We start from the raw sequence: 21287 nt of genomic DNA on the forward strand, positions 1-21287 counted from the left end.
AAATTTGACTTCAAAAAAGTTAAAATGTGCTCATGGACAAAATAAAACACAATTAACAAAAGCAGCCTGGCGTATATAATTGGCAAAGTGATTTCTAGCACATGTAATTGGCAAAGGAATAGCTTCTTTATTGTAGAAAAAAAAGACACTACAATATTCAAGAAAAATAATAGTAACTGGATGGGGAAATAATTATATAATATGAGACTAGGTAATTCTCAGAATAAGCAATTCATGTGGCTAGTAAATGTATAGAAAAGGAGGAAATCGTAATGAAACTAATGATGATAATCTATCAGATTGACAAAACTTTCAAATATTGATAGCAGTTATTGATTGAACATTATGTAAAGATTTTTCTTTTTTCTATCATGGTGTGTAAATATTTGAAATATATGAAAATGAAATAAAATAAAGTAAAACATTTTTGTATCCAGCTTACGCTATGGTTGAGTCAACCCAAACACACGTGTGCACACACATGCATGTCCACGCACACACACACACACACACACACACACATGCACTGGCACACATGCACAGGCACACACACAAGGGTCAGGGCAACTGAGCTGAGTCTGAAAGAGCTAAAATCCCAGAGGTGATAAGTAGTCAGATGCCGGTGGCTTAATTCTGCCATTTCTGTAAAGCTGTGTAAACCGCCCCCTGGACAGACCCCGGACCACAACGGAGGGGAGACCTGCTTTGATTCTTGCTGCCCCTCCTGCCCTTGCCTTGTGGCTAGTGGGTTCTCCCAGCCGCTGGTGGTAACATTTTGCTTTTTCCCTTTTCCCTTCTTGAGGGAGCTTTGAAGGGACTTCATAGGTGGGAGAAAATACAACTTGAAGTTTATTAATTAGAGACATTTCTTGTGAGATTCTCTGCCCAGGGCACCGTGTCTGAGTCTAATAAAAGGACTCAAAGTAGAACATGAGAGCCCGGGCTCTACCCTCCCCACACCCAAAAGAGGGAGAAATCGGACTCCTCCTGGCAGTGTGAATTTGGTGTGGCATTTGGGAGAGTGACGGGGCCCTAGCTGCTCCTGAAGGAGAAGAAAGCTGTCACTGCAGCTTGGCTTATACTAAGAAGGAGGGAATTGGGAATAAGGCAGACATTCACGGATGCCGTTATGGCTGAATAAATGATGCTTCACCGTTAGATACTATGTTGTGTGCGTGCACCTCGGCCTCCTTCCATGGGCCATCCGTCCGCTGTGTGGGGACTGAGGGAGGCGGCCTCCACCACAGCCTTTAAACACACTCAGGGCAGATGGCAGGTGCTTTGGCAGGTGCCAGCCTAGGGATCCCTCACCTGCCTGCAGGTTCTCCTTCCTCCTCAGGCAAAGCAATGTGTCAGCAGGTGTGTGGGAAGGGCAGACAGCAGAGTCCCTCTTACAATAAATCATGAAGGTGTCTGCAGCATTCTGTCACTTCCAAGGGTGGGGAACAGGAATTCTCCGAAATGAGTATAAACATGGTGTGAAGCTTCAAGCTTTGGGTTTGAACCGTGGCTCTGTCGTTCGCTAAGCTGGCAGCACTGGACGATGTATTTTATTCTTAACTGGCTGTCTATTTTACAGAAGTGCTGTGAGGACTAAAGTAGGTAAATATATGTGAAAAATCGATGGTGCAGAATACTAGACAAAGGCCTCTTGCCTTTTCTATCCTGGAGTCTATCTCCGGAGTCAGCCATGGGCCAAACCCCACCTGCCACCTGTTTCTGTAGATATTTCATCGGAACACAGCAGATCCCCTTGTTAGATGTTGTCTGTGGCTATTTTTGAACTACAAGGGCAGAGATGAGAGCTCACATCAGAGAACGTCTGGCCCACCACTTCTTTTTTTAATTAATTTTTATTGGAGTATAGTTGATTTACAATGCTGTGTTAGTTTCTGCAGTACAGCAAAGTGACTCAGTTACACATATACATACATCCACTCTTTTTTAGATTCTATTCCCATATATGTCATTACAGAGTATTGAGTAGAGTTCCCTGCGCTATACAGTAGGTTCTTATTATCTGTTTTATACATAGTGGTGTGTATATGTCAATCCCAATCTCCCAGTTTATCCCCACCTTTCCCCCTTGGTAACCATAAGTTTGTTTTCTACATCTGTGACTCCATTTCTGTAGTGTAAATAGGCTCATTTGTACCATATTTTTAGACTCCACATATAAGCGATATCATATGATATGTGTCTTTCTCTGTCTGACTTACTTCACTCAATATGACAATATCCAGGTCCATCCATGTCACTGCAAATGGCATTATTTCATTCTTTTTTATGGCTGAGTAATATTCCATTGTATATATATATATATCACATCTTCTTTATCCATTCTTCCATCGATGGGCTGGCCCACCACTTCTTAAAATCTGTCCCTGTGTCTGGAAAGATCTAAGAGAAATTAGTGTTGCTGTTTGCTTCCAGGGAGGAGAATTGGCTGGTTGGGGAACGTGGAGAGAGATTTTTACCTGAATATCCCTTTGCATTTTTTGATTGTGAGTCATATATTACCTACTCATAAAAGAAAATAAATTTAAAGTTTCAAAAAAATGTTTGGCCCACAAACGCAAGCCAAAAATATGCACTTCTGGCTCTAAGCAAAAGTCCCTGGACTAGCCGATGTTTTTGCCGTCTCCCTGTCTTTCTTAACATGAGTATCACAAAATGATGGCATGTGTATGAAAATATTGTTACTAGTGAGAAGTGTCCACTTATGAATAAGGGCCTTCTTCATAATTTTGTTGGTAATTATACTTTTCACTTTGTCTAAGTCATTTTCTTAGAGCTTGTCTATACAATAACGAGCTGAATTTCCTTATGTGTTACATTTCCTGCATCCTTTATTGAAAGAAGACTGTCAACTCTTTCAATATAGTCTCAAAAAGGCAGCTCTAGCTAAAGCACATCTTGTCAAGTAGCATATGCTTGGCTGCAAGGAACAGAGCACAGAACTCAAAGTGATTTAAGGATATGGAGCTGATTCGTCTCACAACCCAGGACACCCAGGGGTCAGGGCTGTCCGCGTGTCCAGGGGTTCTGTGGTCTCACTGTTATCAAACCCAAGTTCATGAGCCTGACACACAGTGAGGCCAAACAAACCAAAATGTCAGAGTCTGGAGCAGAGAAAGGGTTATTGTAGGGCCATACAAGGAGAACGGGCAGCTCGTGCTCAAAAAGTACAAACTCCCTGATGGTTCTGGGGCAAAAGTTTTTCTAGGCAAAATTTGGTGGGAGGGCTGCAGGGTGTGTGACCATCCTCTGATCGGCTCCTGTAGATGAACTCAGAGAGATGTATCAAACTGTTATGTATGTATGCACCTGGAGGAGGAAACAGGACCAGGCCCCATACTGCACTACTCTTTCTTTCTGTATTCTCTCACTCCCTTAACTAGTCACTGTTTGAATCTGCCCTTTGGAACTCAGGAAAGGTCAAGGAGGCTGAAACCTTTCTCTTGCAAACAAGAAACTGGGGACCTGGAGGGGCTTTGGGGCCTGGGAGGGCCCCAGGGTTCTGCTCAGTTTCATCATCAGTGGTCCCAGTTCTTTTCATCCTTCTGCTCTGCCATCCTCGGGGCTTTGGATTGTCACCCAAATACCTTTGTGCCTCACGGTCAGCTCTGGACACCCACATCCAAAGCAGGAAATAGGGCTGGGGTGGGATGAGGGAAGTGGCAGCAAGAAGTCTCCTTCCCCAGAAATTCTGCAGCAGCCCTTCACCTTACCTCTCATTGGTCAGAACCAGGTCACCTGATCCCTCCTGGCTGTCAAGGATGCTGGAAATGGGTGTCAGGATTGAGACAGGTACTTGTCTATTTAGACAAGGATTTACCTATTTAGAGAGGTATTTGAATTTGGATGACCATCTGGGTTTAGGGAGGTACAGATGCCCCTCTGAGCAAATGAGAAGAGGTTGGTCCATGTCTGCTGGGAGGCTGGCCTGTGACTTGACATCGCTGTGCAGGTAGACACACATCCTGGGCTACGAGCTCGCTAACCCTCCTCTGGGTGGGTCCTTGCCCTCCACTCCCCTGTGTCATCCACGTGCAATTATTGGTAAGGAGCACATTCAATGGTGGTTTTCCAGAAGTGCAGACAACGTGATGGTCCGTCCGGGTGCTCAGGGATGGGAGCTCTTGGTTGTGCTTTGTGCCCCAGCTCTGGCTTTTCCTCTCTGTCCCCTGGGATGACGGGACTCCTCTCCCAACGACGGGGCCTCAGCTGGAAGCCGCAGTGCTCTGTCCCCTCCTCACCAAGCCCAGCATCTCCTCGTAATTGCAGTGGACAGATGTTTCCCCTTCCCTCTGAGCATCCGTCTCTTCTGTAAGTGAGGCTTTATTACTTTTGGCCAAAGTCCTGCTGCAAGATTTTTCAGGTAGCAACAGGCTTGTGCAGTCTTCAGAGCCGGAGCAAATTTCAGAGCCAGGAAGTCCTGTCTTGCAGAGGTGACATCGGCTCATGAAAGGAAACCTTGAGGCCCGGGGCCCCACTTCCCCTCAGCATGCAGTTCCTCATATCACGCTCACCTGCCCGACATGTGCAAGATGGAGTTTTGCTTCTGCAGCTCTTGTGATACAGTTGCCCCTGGAAAAGCAGAGGCTTCTGCTCTCAGGCAGATGTAGTTTCTTTTGGATCACGGAATACAGCAAGACTCTAGTTTTTACCTTAATTTCATTCCAAATGTGGTCAGGCTCAGAATTTTTTTCTCCAGGAATTGGCTTCCCAAACAGTGTTTCTTCCTGTATGTGGGCAACACTTCCTGATAAGTTCTGTCCTGCCTGCTTCCTGTCCAAACTGGGATGGCTAAAGAGCATCTGTGTTACTGTATGCTGCTGGCATCACTTCACCAACAAATCATTAAATACTGATTATTCAAAATAAAGGAGAGTTTTGAAGATCAAAAATAAACAGAAAAATGGCTAATTGAATAATCTAGGACAGTGATTTTTCAAGGTGTGGCTTTACATCCCATCTCAGAAGATTGGAAGCCTTGACTGACAAAACAGGGGAGCTGTGCATCCACATGGAAGGCCTAAGCCTCCCCTTAAGCTTGTTCCAAATCAGTGGCCTCAACTCCAAAGAGAAGAGATTTGGAATCAGCACCTCATGGTGTGCGAAACCAAACAAACTCTGTAGGAATTTCAGGCAAATTATTCTTTAATAATAAGAATTATTATTCTTACTATACATCATGAAAAAATGCTTTGGTTCAAATGTTGAATAAAAAAGTAGTGGGGGGCTTCCCTGGTGGCGCAGTGGTTGAGAGTCCACCTGCTGATGCGGGGGACACGGGTTCGTGCCCTGGTCCGGGAAGACCCCACATGCTGTGGAGCAGCTGGGCCCGTGAGCCATGGCCCCTGAGTCTGTGCGTCCAGAGGCTGTGCTCCACAACGGGAGAGGCCACAACAGTGAGAGGCCCGCGTACCGCAAAAAAAAAAAAAGTGGTGGGATAAAATACATATGCACACAGTGCCCTTAGAAAACACTCGGCAAGGAGGTACAAGAGTGGGATGGATCAGCATTTAATAACGGCAGTTTCGGCATCTGGAGGCTCCATGGTAGACGTCGCTCGATCTTATAACATGACTTGTTCAACCATCGTTACAATTCTAAAGAACAAGGACAAGATCATAGAACATGTGAAGTCTGCTATGCAGATGATGTAGGCAATAATATCAAAGAAGCGTGGAAAAGTGACGGAGGAGATGGAGACACTCCTCAGTGTGCGGATGCAGGATCAGCATCAGTGTCGAGTCCCGCTCAGCTTAATGGTGATGCAAGAGAAAGCTAAAAGCCCTTAAGACGACCTGAAGGAGAAACTTGGTGAAGAATCAGAGGGCACGTCTTTTAATGCCAGCCATGGCTGGTTTCATTGGTTCAAGGCTAGAGCCAACCTTCACAACCTAAAAGTAAGGGGCGAGGTAGCGAGTGCAGACCAGTAGCTGCCTGGGAATTTCCTGAAATGTTTCGAGAAATTATTGATGAAGGCATGTATTTACCCGAGCAGGTTTTTAACGTGGATGAGACAGGACTGTACTGGAAGAGGATGCCAGACCGAAGTTACATGAGTAAGGAGGAAAAGCTGATGCGAGGATCTAAAGCAGCAAAGGATAGGCTAACTCTGTTGTTTGGTGGCAGTGCTTCTGGTGATAGGAAGCTGAAGCCTGTCTTAGTTTATCATTCAGAGAACCCGAGAGCCCTTAAAAACATAACCAAGGACTCTCTTCCTGTTGTGTGGAAGAGTAACCCCAAAGCCTGAGTTACACGGGCCATTTTCCAGGACTGGTTTTTCCACCACTTTATTCCAGAGAGAGAGAAATATTTCTTGGAGAAGGACACCCCATTCAACATTCTTTTGCTGCTCAACAATGATCCAGGCCACCTCCCATTCATGGACGACTTTCATCCCAACGTCAAAGTAGTGCATCTGCCACTGAATATTACATCGCTCATCCAACCTATGGGCCAGGGAGTTACAGTGATTTTCAAGAAATATTATTTACATCACACTTTTTGCCAGGCAGTAAAGGTGAGTAACGAATCAGGAACAACGAGACAATTTTGGAAGGACTATAACATCTACAAGGCCATAAAAACATTGACTTTGCTTGGTGTGAGGGTATGGCCGTCACCATGAATGGAGTTTGGAAGAAACTTTGCCCGCAGTTTGTTCATGATTTTCATGAATTTGAGAAGGTGGATGAGGGGTCCAAAGAGGTCTTCAGCAACGTAGTGACCCTCAGCGAGAAGCTGGAGCTAGATCTGCAAGAGGACGACTTCATTGAACTCCTTGCTGTGCAACATGACGAGCTTACTAATGAAGACCTGATGGAATTGGAGGCCCAGAGAAAGGACAAAGAGAGACAAGAGGAAGAAGTAACTGAAGAACCAAAGAGATTCACGACGCAGGAAATGGCAATGGGATTTTCTTTATCTGAGGAGGCACTGTTAGTTTTTGAGGCACAGGGCCCAAACATAGAATGGTACACGAAGTTTCAACAGCCATTCAGAATTCAATCCAGTGCTACCATGTCATCTATGATGAGGTAAAAAGGGCTACTACCCAGACATCACTGGATCTTTTTTTCAAGACGGTAGGTAGAATTGAATCCAGCAAGGAAGCAGAACCTGTGCCATTAACGTCAGGCGTGGGTGAAATTGCAGCTTGCCCTCATCTCCTATTGCTGACGATCCTTCAGCTCTACCATCTCCCACCTCCTCTCCCTCCTCCAGTCAGTAACTCTTCTTGCCTGTTCACTCGATGCCAGCGCCTGTAAGCCAGCTGTTGTATTGTACTACTGTACTTTTCAAGGTACTGTACTGTAAGATTAAAAATGTTTTCTTTATTTCTTGTTTGTTTTTATGTATTTTTTGTGTGAAAAGTATTATAAACCTATCACAGTACAGTGCTATACAGCCCATCGTGTTAGTTGCGTACCTAGGCTAACTTTGTTGGACTTACGAACAAATTGGACTTAAGGATGCACTCTCGGAATGGAACTCGTTCATATGTAGGGGACTTAACTGTATTGGAATTTTAAGTGAATTTTATTTTCTTATAATTTTCCATGTTTCTAGAGAAATTTTGAATGGATAGGCACAGTTTTTACATTAGAAATAGAAAATGTTTGTTATAAGAACACAGCCCGCTCCTCCCTTCCTCCTCCCCCTCCCCCTCCCCCTCTCCTGCAGGCTATGACTCTGCATAGAACCTCCTGACCTTGGCAGCCACCCTGTAGGGAGGAGACGGAGGACCCTTTAGCAGCCCTAGAAGCAGGTGCTGTCACGTTGACAGAGACAGGAAATGCAGGGATCTCACCTGATTTCACCAAGGAGTAGTTTTAAAAAACATTTTATATAATTGCCATAAGACGTGTGTGTGTGTGTGTGTGTGTGTGTGTGTGTATACACATGCACTCAACCACAGCAAGAAAATCTAGGTTGTGAGAATAAGATACTAAATATATTTCTTTCTTTGGGGGCCAGTTATTTCCTCGGGGTCTACCAGAAAGGTTACCTACATTTTCTTTTTCATCACCTGTCAAAGGATATGGCATCCAAGTTCCCTTTAACTACTGGAGGCTGAATAAATGTCCAGACATGTGGGGTTTTCAGATAAGAAATCCATGCCCTTGGCGCATGTCACTCTCGCGCCCATCCTGGGTCTCAACAACCATGACGAGGGGGCTTCCACTGACCCTGCACGTGTGCACAGACCAGCACGTCCACGGGGCCACATAGCCTCACTTCCTCCGTGCTGGACGCCTGTGTCCTCCCAGCTTGTGGTCCTCACCTCAGGGAAGGTGAGTCCCTTATCCTCCCAGGAAATGCAAACCATTCTGGCCTCATTACTTTTCTCAGAGGCTGGTTTTCATTCCGGAGCCTATCACCTCTCGGGTCTTTATTTCCCTACAGTGTGTTCAGGCCCAAGAATTTACGTATTGAAATATGCATGTGATCATCACAATTTAACACCTGTTACCTCTCCTTCATACTATGATTAGGGCATTAAATTGATTTGAAATTTGAATTATTGAAACAATGTATGCATGTGAGTTATACCATCTATAAGCTTCATTTTGGAAGGGAAGAGGGGGTTAGTTATTTCTCCTAAAAGGGAGCTGAGGACCAGGGCTACTACCAGCTCTCTCTAACTGGCCAGATCAGTTCCCTTCACTGGGCAAAAATATGAGTCCTCAACTCAGCCACGTTCTCTGGGTCAGCTTTGACCCACAAAACACTGAGATGCTATCCACCTGCCCTTTGAGGGTATTTGTCAAAATGGTCCAGAAATCAGAAGACTGGGTCTTCCAACCAGCAGTGTGAATCAGGGTCGTCGGACAGGCTTCAAGCCCAGCAAGGAAGCCTTACCTGCGGAGAGGAGAAAGTCTGACTACCCCTTTCGCTTGTTTACTATTGTGCCAGGCGGGGAGCAGAGACCCCATCTGGACTCTTCACAGGCTTGCTGTCACCGAGGTTTTCCTTCTCTCAGTCACCAACTGTGTCCGCTGACTGGCCGATCTTCCCGGGTAAAAGTACTGGAAATCATAGCCACATCCTAGGATGAAGAAATGGAGGCACAGAGAGGTTAAGCGACTTGTCCAGAGTCACACAGCTTGGATTTGAACCAAAGTCCCCTACTGCCTGTGGCTGAGGGTGCTTTCACAGGTTCCCTTTCCAGAATTCTGGCTTTCTCCCTGTGTTCGGGTGAAGTAAATCCTCTGCCTGGAAGGGAAGCAGCAGACAAGGCCCTCTCTCTGCCTTGCCCAGGGCACTTCCAGACCAGAGGTGCTGGGGCAGCCCCTCCCTCAGGAGCAGTTCTCCCCTCACTCGGGGCACTTCTGACCTTGCTGGAGACACACAGACGTGTCGTGTGGACCCGCTGTCCTGCTCTCTGTCAGCTCCTACTTGGGCTGAACACCCCTTCCCCCGAGCGCACACGTACACATCCTGCCCGTCTTGACAACCCTCGCCGACCCAGTCACACCCCTTCCCCAGAGCGCACACGTACACACCCTGCTCGTCTTGACAACCCTCGCCGACCCAGTCACACCCCTTCCCCAGAGCGCACACGTACACATCCTGCCCGTCTTGACAACCCTCGCCGACCCAGTCACACCCCTTCCCCAGAGCGCACACGTACACACCCTGCCCGTCTGGACAACCCTCGCCGACCCAGTCACACTCCTTCCCCAGAGCGCACACGTACTCATCCTGCCCGTCTTGACAACCCTCACCTGTCTGGTCTCACTTCTCAGTGTCCCTTTCAAACTGTGGCAACCAGGGCCATCCTGCTAAATGTATTCTTCTCAATTTGGGGCCAACTTCTGGCTTTTCAAGGCCATTTTGAATCCTGAAAGTTTGTACAGAAAATCAGCCGTGCATTTCTGTCCTTCCACCCAGAATGTGTGTTTGTGTCTAAGTATACATTTGCGTTGGGCCAGGTGTCAGTGGAGACAGTGGACTCAGCAGAGTGAGGAACGAACCTGCGGCACAAGGACTAAGACCCTCCCGCCCCCCCGGCCGTCCCCCCCGCTGCTTGCACACTCGCGCTAACACTCACACATATCCACACCACTCGCGGCGCCGTCCCCCCACCCACTGCCCCTCCTCGACGCCCCTGCTCCTCAACCCTCTCGGCCACCTCTGCTCTGCCTGCCGTTCCAGATCCTCTGCCAGCCCCGCTCAGATTTATCTTGAAAAATGTCCAACACGTAACCCACTTTCCAAGGGCAGGTCTAGGAGGGAATAATTGCTGTTATATAGGGCGAGCCCCAGCGGCTCTCAGGAGATGCCCTGGTTTCCATAGAGCCCGTGCTCTGTTCACCCCCTGCCCCACCCCCACCCGGAACCCACAGTTAAGAACGTAGACAGAGACCCACCGCGGGAAGGGGCACCTACCTGGCTGGCATCGGTGCTCAGAGAGCAAAGTCAGCAGACAGTGCTCATTGGTGATGGGGCCTGAGTGCAGAGATTCTTGGCAAGTCTTGAAAAGTGAAGAATTGTTGGAATTGGGCAGAGTGTATGACGAAGTAGCCTTGCATTGGTGGGTGCAGCAAAGGGAGGGTCTCGAAGGAGTCCCAAAAGCAGAGTCTCTGCTGCGGCTCATCTTCCAGGACCAGGGCCCCAGGAGCAGGCAACCTGGCTATCGTTTTGTCTGCTGGTTTGTGTACTTGGTCCCAGCACCATGTAACACGGGGACAGGAAATCCTGTTGGTTTCCGTGCTCAGTATTCATCAGAAGGAAGGCAAGCTTGAATCCATGCAGAAGGAAGTGTGTCTGCTTAGGAAGGGGTCGATGACAATCCGTATGCTCACGATGAAAGAAGGGATCAGGCGGAAGCAGCGTCCTTGCCCCCCTGGGTTAGCTACTAATTTTTATTTTAATGTTAAACCATTGCATGATCTATAATATAACTCAATCTATTAAGCACAGTTTAATGAATTAATCAGATATTTTTGCAACAAGTGAGACATATTAAGAAGATGGGGCTTCCCTGGTGGCGCAGTGGTTGAGAGTCCGCCTGCTGATGCAGGGGACATGGGTTCGTGCCCCGGTCCGGGAGGATCCCACATGCCACGGAGCGGCTGGGCCCGTGAGCCATGGCTGCTGGGCCTGCGCGTCCGGAGCCTGTGCTCCGCAACGGTAGAGGCCGCACCTGTAAGAGGCCCGCGTACCGCAAAAAAGAAAAAAAAAAGAATATGAATGTATTGGTGAATCAAATGACTTGTTCTAAATAATGCAACATGTTGGTGGTGCATCTAATTAGAAATTAAAATCAGGAAACTGATTAGAGACAATCATAAAAGTATGTTGATTTTGTTAAATATGCAGAAGGTGGTGGGCTAGGAGAATCCACACTGACTGTTCAGAATAGTGCTTCGCCAAGGGAGCAGAAGAAGCAGAGGTGAACCTGAGGCGGTGGTGGGCATCACCTCTGGGCATCACACGTGGGCATCACCTGTAGGCATCGCCTGTGCTGCCACCAGAAAGCTCAGCTGTGATGCCACAGCTCCGAGGCTGACTAGGAAGATTTTTAGTAAATGCTTTCTCCAAATGCAGCCACAACGACAGCTAACTAACCTTCTCACTGAGTCTGGGCCCCAAATCAAGTCTTGATTCAGTCCCTTACTCTGCATATTTGTGATGTAATAAAATAGAATCTTCTTTCTGGGAAAAACTTTTATATCATGAAAATATTGACATTGATCACAAAGCTACCTGGGAATAAACTAAAACATAATGTCTGCAGCCTTAGTTTTCAATTATTTTAGACCAAACGTTTAATAAAATAACTCTTGTGGGGAGACCATCGTCTGGCCGCAGGGGTCTGAAAGCGCTGGCTGGGCCTGGGGCCACCCCACCGGTGGGAGGAGCATCAGACAGCATCCCTGTCTCGGCCCCCAGTCCTCTTGCTTGGCTGTTCCTTCACAGCACGCCTTTCTTTGCTTTGCACATTCTTTGATCTGTCTCCCCGCCCCCAGCCTCCTAGATTATGAGCCCTCGCCAGGCAAAGGCTGTGTTGGAACCATCTCTGTATCCTGTGCGGCATCTAAGGAGACGCCCTGAACCACTGTGTGCGTGAGGGAACCGCGTCCACCCTCTGCCCGTTGACCTGGAGGAGGGACAGTTCTGTGGATTCAGACCCACCTCCTCCAGTCACGGTTCCGTGGCCGCTCAGGAGCTCCTGCTGGTCAAGGCTGAGGACTCAGCTAGCCCTGCAGGAGGATGGCCTGGCGGGGGATGAAGAAAGAGACAGGAAAATGTAGTAGAAAAGAGCAGTTGTCCCGGCCAATTGAAATTCAACAGATCCCCTGGGGATTCATTTTCTAAATGGCTTCTAATTTCCCTAAGTGTCTTGTCCTTTTCTCTCTTATATTCAGGCACCCGGTGAGCAGGCACTGGTCGTAAGTTTCTGACATTCCCTCCCCGACTCCAGGAATGACAGTCTTCTCATTCGTGCAAAGCAGAGTCCTCCCGCCCCCACCCTTCTCAGGCCAGTGCCTGGTGCCTGCGCTCAGCCCACAGCCCCTGAGTTGGGGGCCTGGAAGGGGCCCTGCATCTCCCGCTCCCGGTGACCCTTTGCAAAACGTCAGACGGTGTCCCCTGATGGGTGGGTCTCTCCACCTGCTCCTAGCCCCAGGCAGCGGGAGGGCGCTCCTCCCAGTCACGGGTGCCCTCAGGGCTATGACCTAGGCAGGACAGGTATGAAGGACAGAGGGTTAAAGTGTGTTGGATGCCACTGGGAGGTCCCATGCCAAACATGTTACATGATATGGCATTTAATCCTCCCAACACAGTGAAGAGACCCTGTCACCAACCCCATTTTACAGATTAGACCTGAGGCCTGGAGAGATTAAGTGCTTGCCCAGGGTTTGTCTTTCTTTCTCTTTCACAGACACACGTGTGCACACAGACATGCAGACACACACACACACACAGGCACACACACACACACACACACACATAGGCACACACACACATACACAGGCACACACAGGCACACACAGGCACGTGCACATACACCCCTCATAGCAGCCTCCTTTCATGATCTTGGTTGCAGAGTCTCGGAAAGTTAAAACTGGTAGAAACTCTAGTTCAAGTGAGAAATCAAGCCCAGGAGCTGGGGGACAGAGCACTGGAGGTCACTCAGGGAAGGTTTGCCAGAGAAACTATCGGGAACGTGAGCAAATCCTGAAACCCAGCGTCTCGGGCAGGGTCTCCCTGAATCGGCCCCGAGATGGGGACCCACAGGCAAGTGGCTGATTACAGAACAAGTCCTAGTTGGGGGTCAGGAAGGAAGCTGGACAAGGGACGGGAAGGGAGGCAGGATCTCAGGGGGTCCTACAGAGGGGAGCCTCAGCTGGACCCCCAAGGCTCTGGAGGGCGGGCGACACCTCTGACTTTGTCCGGCATGGAAGCAGGGGAGCTGGACTTTCAGGCCTTGTTCTGTCCTCACCGGCCTCCAGGCAGGACACCACTCTCAGGCACGTCCAGCTCTCTGAGTTTGCAGGGCAAGCAGCCCCTGTGGCCTGAGTCCGCTGAAGAAAGTACAGTTGCTGGCTTTGGAAACTTGTCACAGCTGTCTCAGTGGAGGGCCCTCAGCGCATCACTTAGCCCCCGTCCCCTCTGTGGGAACAGTGGCAGTGGCGCCAGGCCCTGCCGTGTGCGGTCAGCGGCACAGACACTGTCAGAGCCAAGAGCAAGCCACGGAGGGTCCACTAGGATGACTTTAAATGAGAAGCACAGGGCTTCCCTGGTGGCGCAGTGGTTGAGAGTCCGCCTGCCGATGCAGGGGACGCGGGTTCGTGCCCCGGTCCGGGAAGATCCCATATGCCGCGGAGCTGCTGGGCCCGTGAGCCATGGCCGCTGAGCCTGCGCGTCCGGAGCCTGTGCTCCGCAACGGGAGAGGCCACAACAGTGAGAGGCCCGCGTACCGAAAAGTAAAAAATAAAAAATAAAAAAATAAATGAGAAGCACAGACCTGTGCCCAGGGAAGGTGGCACTCGCTGCTGCTCAGAGGAATTTCAACATTCGTTCGCTTGAGCAGAATTCATGTTGAGTCAACACAGTGGCATTAGGGGACACCTGAAGCCTCCTGGGTATCAGCTCCACTGTTTCTATTTCTTCCAGTCATTCACGCGGCACCTTGCATCACATCAGGGCTGTGTGGGACTCGGGCCCATCCGTCTTCCAATGCCCCGGGGTGTGAGACACAACCTGGGGACAAGCAGCCCCACTTTACAGACACAAAAGCCGAGAGAGGACGGAGTCGCTGCTTCCTGAATCTGGAGCACGAGCAGGTTTTGTGCCTGCCCTCGCCTCCCATCTCACATTTCCGCTCTATGAGCAAAGCCTTCAAGGCCCTTCATTCCTCTCCCTGCTCTGATCTCTTCCCCTCAGACAGAGTCCTCCAAGGTCAGCGAGCCCAGGTGCAGGCCATGGTCTGGAGAAAACCCAGACTCGGGAGACCCGGATGCAAGCATCCGTTCTGCCACTTGGCAAATGTGACCTTGGGATCCTCAAGGCCATGGGGAGCTCCAAGGGCTGCCCATCCCCACTTTTAGGAATAAGGCCATGCTCCCAGCTGAGAGGGCTTTGCGGGCAGGCCGGTCGGGGTCTGGCCCCAGACCTGCAGGTGGGAAAGGCTGAGGTCTGAAACCGGAACGTGGCTCAAGGCCAAAGACCAAGGCAAAGGGAGGTAAGTAGTGGATGAGTTGCCAGGAAGGTGAAAAGCTAAATGAATCGGGGCAAAACCGGGCCTGGGGGTGTGGTTCAGAGCCAGGCCCCCTCATCTTCCCTCACACACGACAGCCCAGGAACCGCGTCTCTGCACACGGGCTGTGATGCCTGTGAAGGAACCGGCCTGAGTGCGCAGCCCTGGAGTCCAGAGACCTGCCCAGTACCCAGTGCAGCCCAGCGCCTTCTCCCGCCGTGGACAGTAGGCCCGCTCCTGCATGTGCGCAGTGCTGAGGCTCACCTGCGCCCCACACAATGCAGAGCCCGGGGAGGGGAGAGAAGGAGCTGTAGACCGGCCGGCACCGCTCCCACCACCAGGCTGAAGGGAGGATGGGCCCCCAAGGTGCTGTCCCGGGAGTGGGGATGTTGGAGACGGGCCTGCCTGTGGGCAGACGCAGTGCAGCCTGCGTGGGCTGGGCCAGGGGCAGGTGGAGATGCACGCCTGATCCAGAGCACAGGAAAAGCCACGGGAACTTGAGATGCTGCCCTGAACCAGTGGGTCATGGCACCTGGTCCAGAGAGGACTCTCTCCTTGTGCTGTCAGCCCCAAAGTGGGTTATTGCTGTGGCCACACTTGGCGCCTGCTGTAGGAGGAGATCATCCTGTCCCCTGGTGTCCTGACATCCAGCAAACCATACCTAAGTCACCCCGGGCAGGACCAGCTGCTGATGTGCATGACAGTCGCCCAGGGAGCACAGCCGGGCACAGAGGGCAGGTTCCGGCACTTGCCCGAGGGAATTCCTTTATTCAAAGGCATCCTTTTCTTGAAATGTGAGTGATAAACTGGGAATCATAAAAATGAAGTTGCTTAATTTCGTGGGGTTTTCCCTCCAGTTCCACATCCTGCAAAATTACAGAAGTGGTTATTTTTGCCATAGAATTCTCTCTTTTTTTGCAGAAAAAAAGTGCATGCTGCAAAAAGTATATTTTCTTGAGCCAAAAATGAGTTTGTAGGCTTTTGGGGAAATGCCAGAAATGATGCTAATAGTTAATGGTGGTGTTTGAACGCTTAGTGTTGCACCAGCAATGTTTTCATGGACCCCAACCTCTCAGTTTCTCATCATGTTAGAGCCACACCGGTACACACAGTTCTTTTGTTCAACAAGAAAAACACGGTCTTCTTTCGTTTGAGCGAAGGAGGTGCACTGTCCACTTTGGTGCATGGATCAAAGTGGATTTATGACTCCATTTTTTGAGGCTAGTGTTTCTGAACACATGGTGCACATTCTGGCTTCACAGTCCATCCTGAAAGCAAGGTTTTGTAAAGCTAAGCTTTTCCTAATTATTTTTCTCTCCAACAGTCCTGGAAATAAACGTATTTTCCTGCTTCCAGCTAAAATACAATTTCTTAAAGACACTGATTATTCTGACACTGTCCTCTGTCCTGATAATAGATATGGGTCATGGAAATTAGTCACCTGCCGAGGCAGGTCAGGGGGAGAACAGAGGACCAGCCCTGCTGGCAACAGAGGGGCCGGTGCTGGAGGCTCTGGTGTGACAGTCTGTGTGGTCACCTGACATCACGTATCCAGGAGAACGTGAGGCCAAACCTGTGTTCAGGTCCAGAAAGAAGAAATAAATTGTCAAAATCAGGAGAGGGAATGGGTGAGGGTGGGAGACCCCCAGCGGAAAGGGTTCACGATAGCATGGAGAACAGGGGGCCCCTTGCACTTGATCTCTTTCCTCGTTGGTCCCTGACTTCCTGGTGTGTGGGGGCTGTTTCCTGGGAAAGATGTAGGATCGATCCCAGCGGGACAGCATCACCACACCTGCCCGCTTCACTGTCGCAAGTGTGTCCCGTGTGTCCTGTATGTGTCCCACGTGTGTCCCGTGGTCCTACACTCGCTGAGCCGTCTCTCCGGACTCTGACTTTAAAGTCTGGGGCAGGGTGGAGCACGAGCCCACGTGTTCACGCTCTGATGAGAGAGGTGAAGGTTGTTCCAGGATGAGAAGCCAAGAAATAGGCAGGGGTGGGTCCTAAGCAGCAAGGCCCATGGGAGTTGGGGCAGAGGGAACCAGACAGAAGGGCCTGGAGGATCTGACAACAGACTTGGCCTCACCCAGCCTCGGCCCCCTTGAAACAAGAAGCACTTGGATGAACGATAACGTCCATCTCCCCTCTCGTGTGGCATCTGAAGGCCTTTTAGCACCAGCATGCTTTGTGCCATGCCCCTCAACTCCCCTGCAAAAAGTCCCCAGCAGCCCCGCAGTCTTGCCAACTGTCTTTAAAACAATAACCCGCCATCCCTGCTCAGGAAACACACTGCGCGCGTGGAGCACGTCTTTATCTGTACACGGCCAGGCAGCAGATACTATAACCATGCTCATTAGACAGGAGGAAACCAGGCTCCCTGTGTGAGGACGGGCCACGGGAGTGGCAGACACCTACTCCCAGGCTCGCTGAGCCCCTCGCCGTGGTAAGCCTTCAGCTTGCCCCTGACGCACACCCTCCGAGAAGGATGGCTGCTCGCCGAGCTGAAGACAAGCCAGATCTGAGCCCCTTCCTCACTCACTGGCTGCGAGACCACCGGGCCGAACACTCAACCTCTTCATCTCCTGGGGTCACTCCTGCCTCCCCACTGAGCTCAGGTCCAGATTCAGGGAAGTCGTGTGCATTGAGAACAAGTCTTACTCTCAGCAGCAGCTGATTGCAAAAACAGCTCCAAACGCCTCCCACCTCCATGCATCCCGTCTCCAGCGGGACCTCATGGCCCCACCCATCAAAAGCCGGGACCTCATGGCCCCACCCATCAAAAGCCGCAGGCTGTCTCCCACCTCCTGAACTTGGGCCATGCGACAGCTTTGGTAAAGGAGACCTCAGCCATGTGACGTGGGCTTGGAAAACCGTGTGCACTGGGCCCACAGCGCTGGGCACCACCAGCTCTGTGAGGAGCCCCGGGCCAGCCCTGGGGGAGCAGCGGCCCATCCCCCCCCAGTCCGCAGCCAACCGCCCCAGACACATGAGGCGGGCTTTGGTGGGCAGCTGACCACGGATGCCCAAGGGAGCACAGGTGACACCACCCAGCGGCTCAGCCCTCGTCGCCACCCTCAGGGCCGTGAGCCAATAGAGGGCTGCCGTTTTCAGCCGCAATGTTCGGGCTGGCTTGTCTGCAGCGGTGGGTAACTGACCCACGGCACCACAGGGGTGGCTTACAATTTGTTAACTTACTGCTCTCCTTGATTCATTCCAAAGTGGTGTGACAAACGCAGAGCCAGACTGCAAAGTCTGTAGCCCAGACCTGGGCTTCACTCCCCACTCAAGCCACCTGAGAATCAGAGGGCCGTCAGGAGAGCACCGAGAACTCCTCCAGCTCTGACGTTCTGGTGTGCTGGTGTATCTTTTCCTGTTCTAAACTCTCACTTCAACATTGCCTCAACATTTTGTGTAGGTTTTGAATCTCTCTCCTTTTATTTCTGATACCAATTCACAGTTTTCTTAGAGCCTCACCTATCATGTCTACACTGAACACCTGAGTGGTCATCTTTCTGTCCTTCTAAGTCCACAGGATTCTCCTGTGATAAGACATTGCAGCTTTTCAATTCCTGGATGTCATCAATCAAGACGATTTAATAACAGATCTGGGGAGGAGACAAGAAAAAACTGGATGAATGACATTGCCTTAAAATTGGGGACACCCTCACCACTGTTAGTATTACAATCAACGCGTAACGAGGCTGAGCATTCACACGTTTGACCTAAATCTGGTTTAGAAGGAGCCTTACTGAGCTGCCGGCACCACGCAGGGCACGGCAAGGTACTTCATAAGCTCTGCCTGGTGTCTGGAACCTTTCAGTTCACAACGTGTTGAGGAACGCCTCCTGCCTGAAGACCTCCAGTCCGCGCTTCCTCTCATCTGGGCACCTGCCTCTGGGAACTAACAGCTTCTCCCGAAAGCTGTCCAGAAGCCTGACGGCTGGCTGGTGACTGAGCGACAGTTCACAGCGCAGGAATTGGCCCCAGAGACCTCTCTTAGCTCCTCTGTAATCTCTCCTAAGAGATAAGCCTTGTCGAGAAGGTTACCCGATACCCAGGAGATTCGGCGACTTCCCCTGTCTCCCTCTGCTCAGTACGCGACCGCCCCTTGTTTGCTTTCCTATTTCAGTGTGGCGTCACAGCACGACACTGATGATAACCTTGCAAGCAACAACCAGGGATCCAGACTCAAGAGAAACCACCCTATACGTGCAGCTACCTACCATCCCAGACCAGCCAGGTGCCCACCAGGAGCCGTGGGTGCCTTCCCTGAACTGCCACATCTGCCAGGAGCAGGGGACGCCCCTCTCTTCATCTGAGATTCCTGGCCCTGGAGAGTTTCTTATGCAACGATCGGTAACACCCACTGGGATTGTGGAAACACTAAAAGTTGTGTGTGCATGTTCAGGGTCAGGGTCTAGAAAAGATAACATACTTCTGGAGACCTTGAAGCTATGCGAGTGGCATGGGAGAAATTAATAATAATAATATTAAATGACCTTCCACATCATGGACTTTTCCCTTTTCCTCCAAATTACCCTCTTTCCTCAAAGACATTTAATTGTACCCCTTCCCCCCATCTAATGCAGTCAATCACTATTTGTTCAGTACCTGGGATGTGCCCAAGAGCTGTATGAGAATAAAACACAGTGACTTAAGGGGCCCACCATATTCATTCCACAATAGAAGGCCATGGGAATGTTTAAATGCTAGATTGAGCGAGGTGTGCTATGAAAACAAAGCCTTAGAAAATGTCAGGAAATGTACCCTCCCCCCCCCCCGCGTGTACCCACGCTCCACACTTCACCTGGAAGAGCCGGGGTACTAAGTTCCAAAGCAGCAGCCTGGAACGTTCCAAAGTACCAAGGACACGACAGAGAGGCAGCCCACAGAACTCCACACGGGAGGCCACGGTGAAGGCATCCCCTTCCTTTCACTCTGCAACCCTCACTTTCGGAGGGAGCAGTGCACGGGTAGCCAGTGCCAGTCAGGGGTCACGTGTTACGCTGCTCTCATGAGGGCCCGCCTGGTATGTCATGAAAAGTCCAAGTGAAACTGCAAACCATGCCCTGGAGGCACAGGCAGGGCCAGCTGCGCCCCAGGCTGGTGTCCTCTCACCAAGAAAACAAAACTGGCCCCGAAGCGAACCCAAAGTCTAGATACACAAGTGCTCTGAGAGGTGAGGACCCAGGTCAGGCCGCCCCCGAGCTCTGGTGGCTGCGAAAACCCCAGATGATATTTTTCAAAAAGCATCAGCTTCTTCATCTGATAAACAGGAGTAAGGATTCTCCACCTCAAATGAGTCCAATGACATCTGCTCAGCTCAGTGGTTCAGATGAGAGAATGTGATGTTCTGATCCGGAAGGGATCCAGGGACAGTGGCAAGTTTACTAGGATAAGATGGCATCTTCCTCCCATCTGAGAAGTTCTTCAAGCCGGGAGGAGTGGACCGTGGCCTTTTCTGAGCGTTCCAGACCACAGCCTTGCAGCTCTGGGATCTGGAGCCAGAAGCCTGGCTGTGCTTTGCCACGCGACAGAGATGGAGGGGGGATGGCATTCAGGTGGATAAAGACAGAGCACAGATGGTGCCGCTTCCACTGACCTGCACCTCCACCCACCTGCCCCCTTACAGGTGCACTGGGACTTGAGTTTTCTCTCTGGGCTGCTGAGGACCCACAGGAGGCCAGTCCCACAAAGGCAACACGGGGAGGGACCTGGTGTTCTGGTCCCACCTCCAACCCCAGCCCTTTGGAAACTCCACCCCAGGAGCCCTGGCAGAGGAAGAGGTGCCTTCTCAGGGCCAAGGGGTCGGTGACCAGGCAGGGAGAGGTCTCTGCACCAAGGAGGGTTTCCTGGGGCATAACAGACAAGGAACACCAGGGTGCAGCCAGTGCCAGCCGGGCTGGGGCACCGGGCGCTTCTGTGCCTGTGACACAAGTGGGCTCACAGATACTTTTCCTAAATCACTTTTGACTCCCTTCTGGCACGTCTTTCCTCCTCACTTCTTTCTCTCTGAAATCCGAACTGCAAACACCACTTCCCCCGCCTCCCTCAACGCTGGAAATGCAGACTATCTTGGGAGGTGCCCTCCCTCGCTCCCTCCCCACTGCCCACTCTCCTCACCAGGCTTATGCCCAGCCCCCTTCTCCCGACAACCTAGTTTTCCTCTCAATTCCCACTGCCCAGGGCCAGCCCTGCACGCACATCAGACCAGTTTGACACTGGGTCGAGGTCCTGGAGTCTGGGCCCCGCGCCTGGTTTCACGGGGTTGATTGGCAGGTCAGGACCCGAGGAGATTCAGGCCTGTAAAGTGGGTCCTTAGGAACCTCAGAAAGAACGAACCAGAGCCTGGAGAGGCCTTTAGGACCGAGGGGAGCCATCTCTTCTCCGAACCAGGCGACAAATCCGCCCTCCTAGTCCCCAGTGGATGCCCCCTTCCCCCAGCCTCTGTCACCCACATTCCCAGACACCGGGCCCGGGCCACCTGCCAGACGCGATCCCCCGCGGGGCCCGGCGGCCTGGGGCAAAGTTGGCGGCGCCTTCGCGCGGAGCCGTTCCCTCCTCCTCC

General features: G+C 50.9%; 1 long non-coding RNA gene across 2 annotated transcripts; it reads right to left on the reverse strand.

Annotated features, from left to right (window-relative positions):
* Positions 1-1863: 1863 nt before the first annotated feature.
* On the reverse strand, positions 1864-21203 carry LOC137207487 (uncharacterized). 2 transcript variants are annotated; one of them, XR_010935116.1, is made up of 7 exons: positions 19527-21203; positions 18194-18324; positions 12157-12239; positions 10408-11164; positions 9744-9859; positions 8878-9064; positions 1864-6831 (listed from the first exon to the last, which is right to left on the reverse strand). It is a non-coding gene; the product is annotated as an uncharacterized lncRNA (long non-coding RNA). The 2 variants fall into 2 exon arrangements; XR_010935115.1 differs by lacking the exon at positions 19527-21203 and having other exon boundaries at positions 18194-19466.
* Between the last annotated feature and the right edge of the window lie 84 nt (positions 21204-21287).

This window comes from Pseudorca crassidens, chromosome 15 (assembly GCF_039906515.1).
Source record: "Pseudorca crassidens isolate mPseCra1 chromosome 15, mPseCra1.hap1, whole genome shotgun sequence".
Classification (NCBI taxonomy): Eukaryota; Metazoa; Chordata; class Mammalia; order Artiodactyla; family Delphinidae; genus Pseudorca; species Pseudorca crassidens.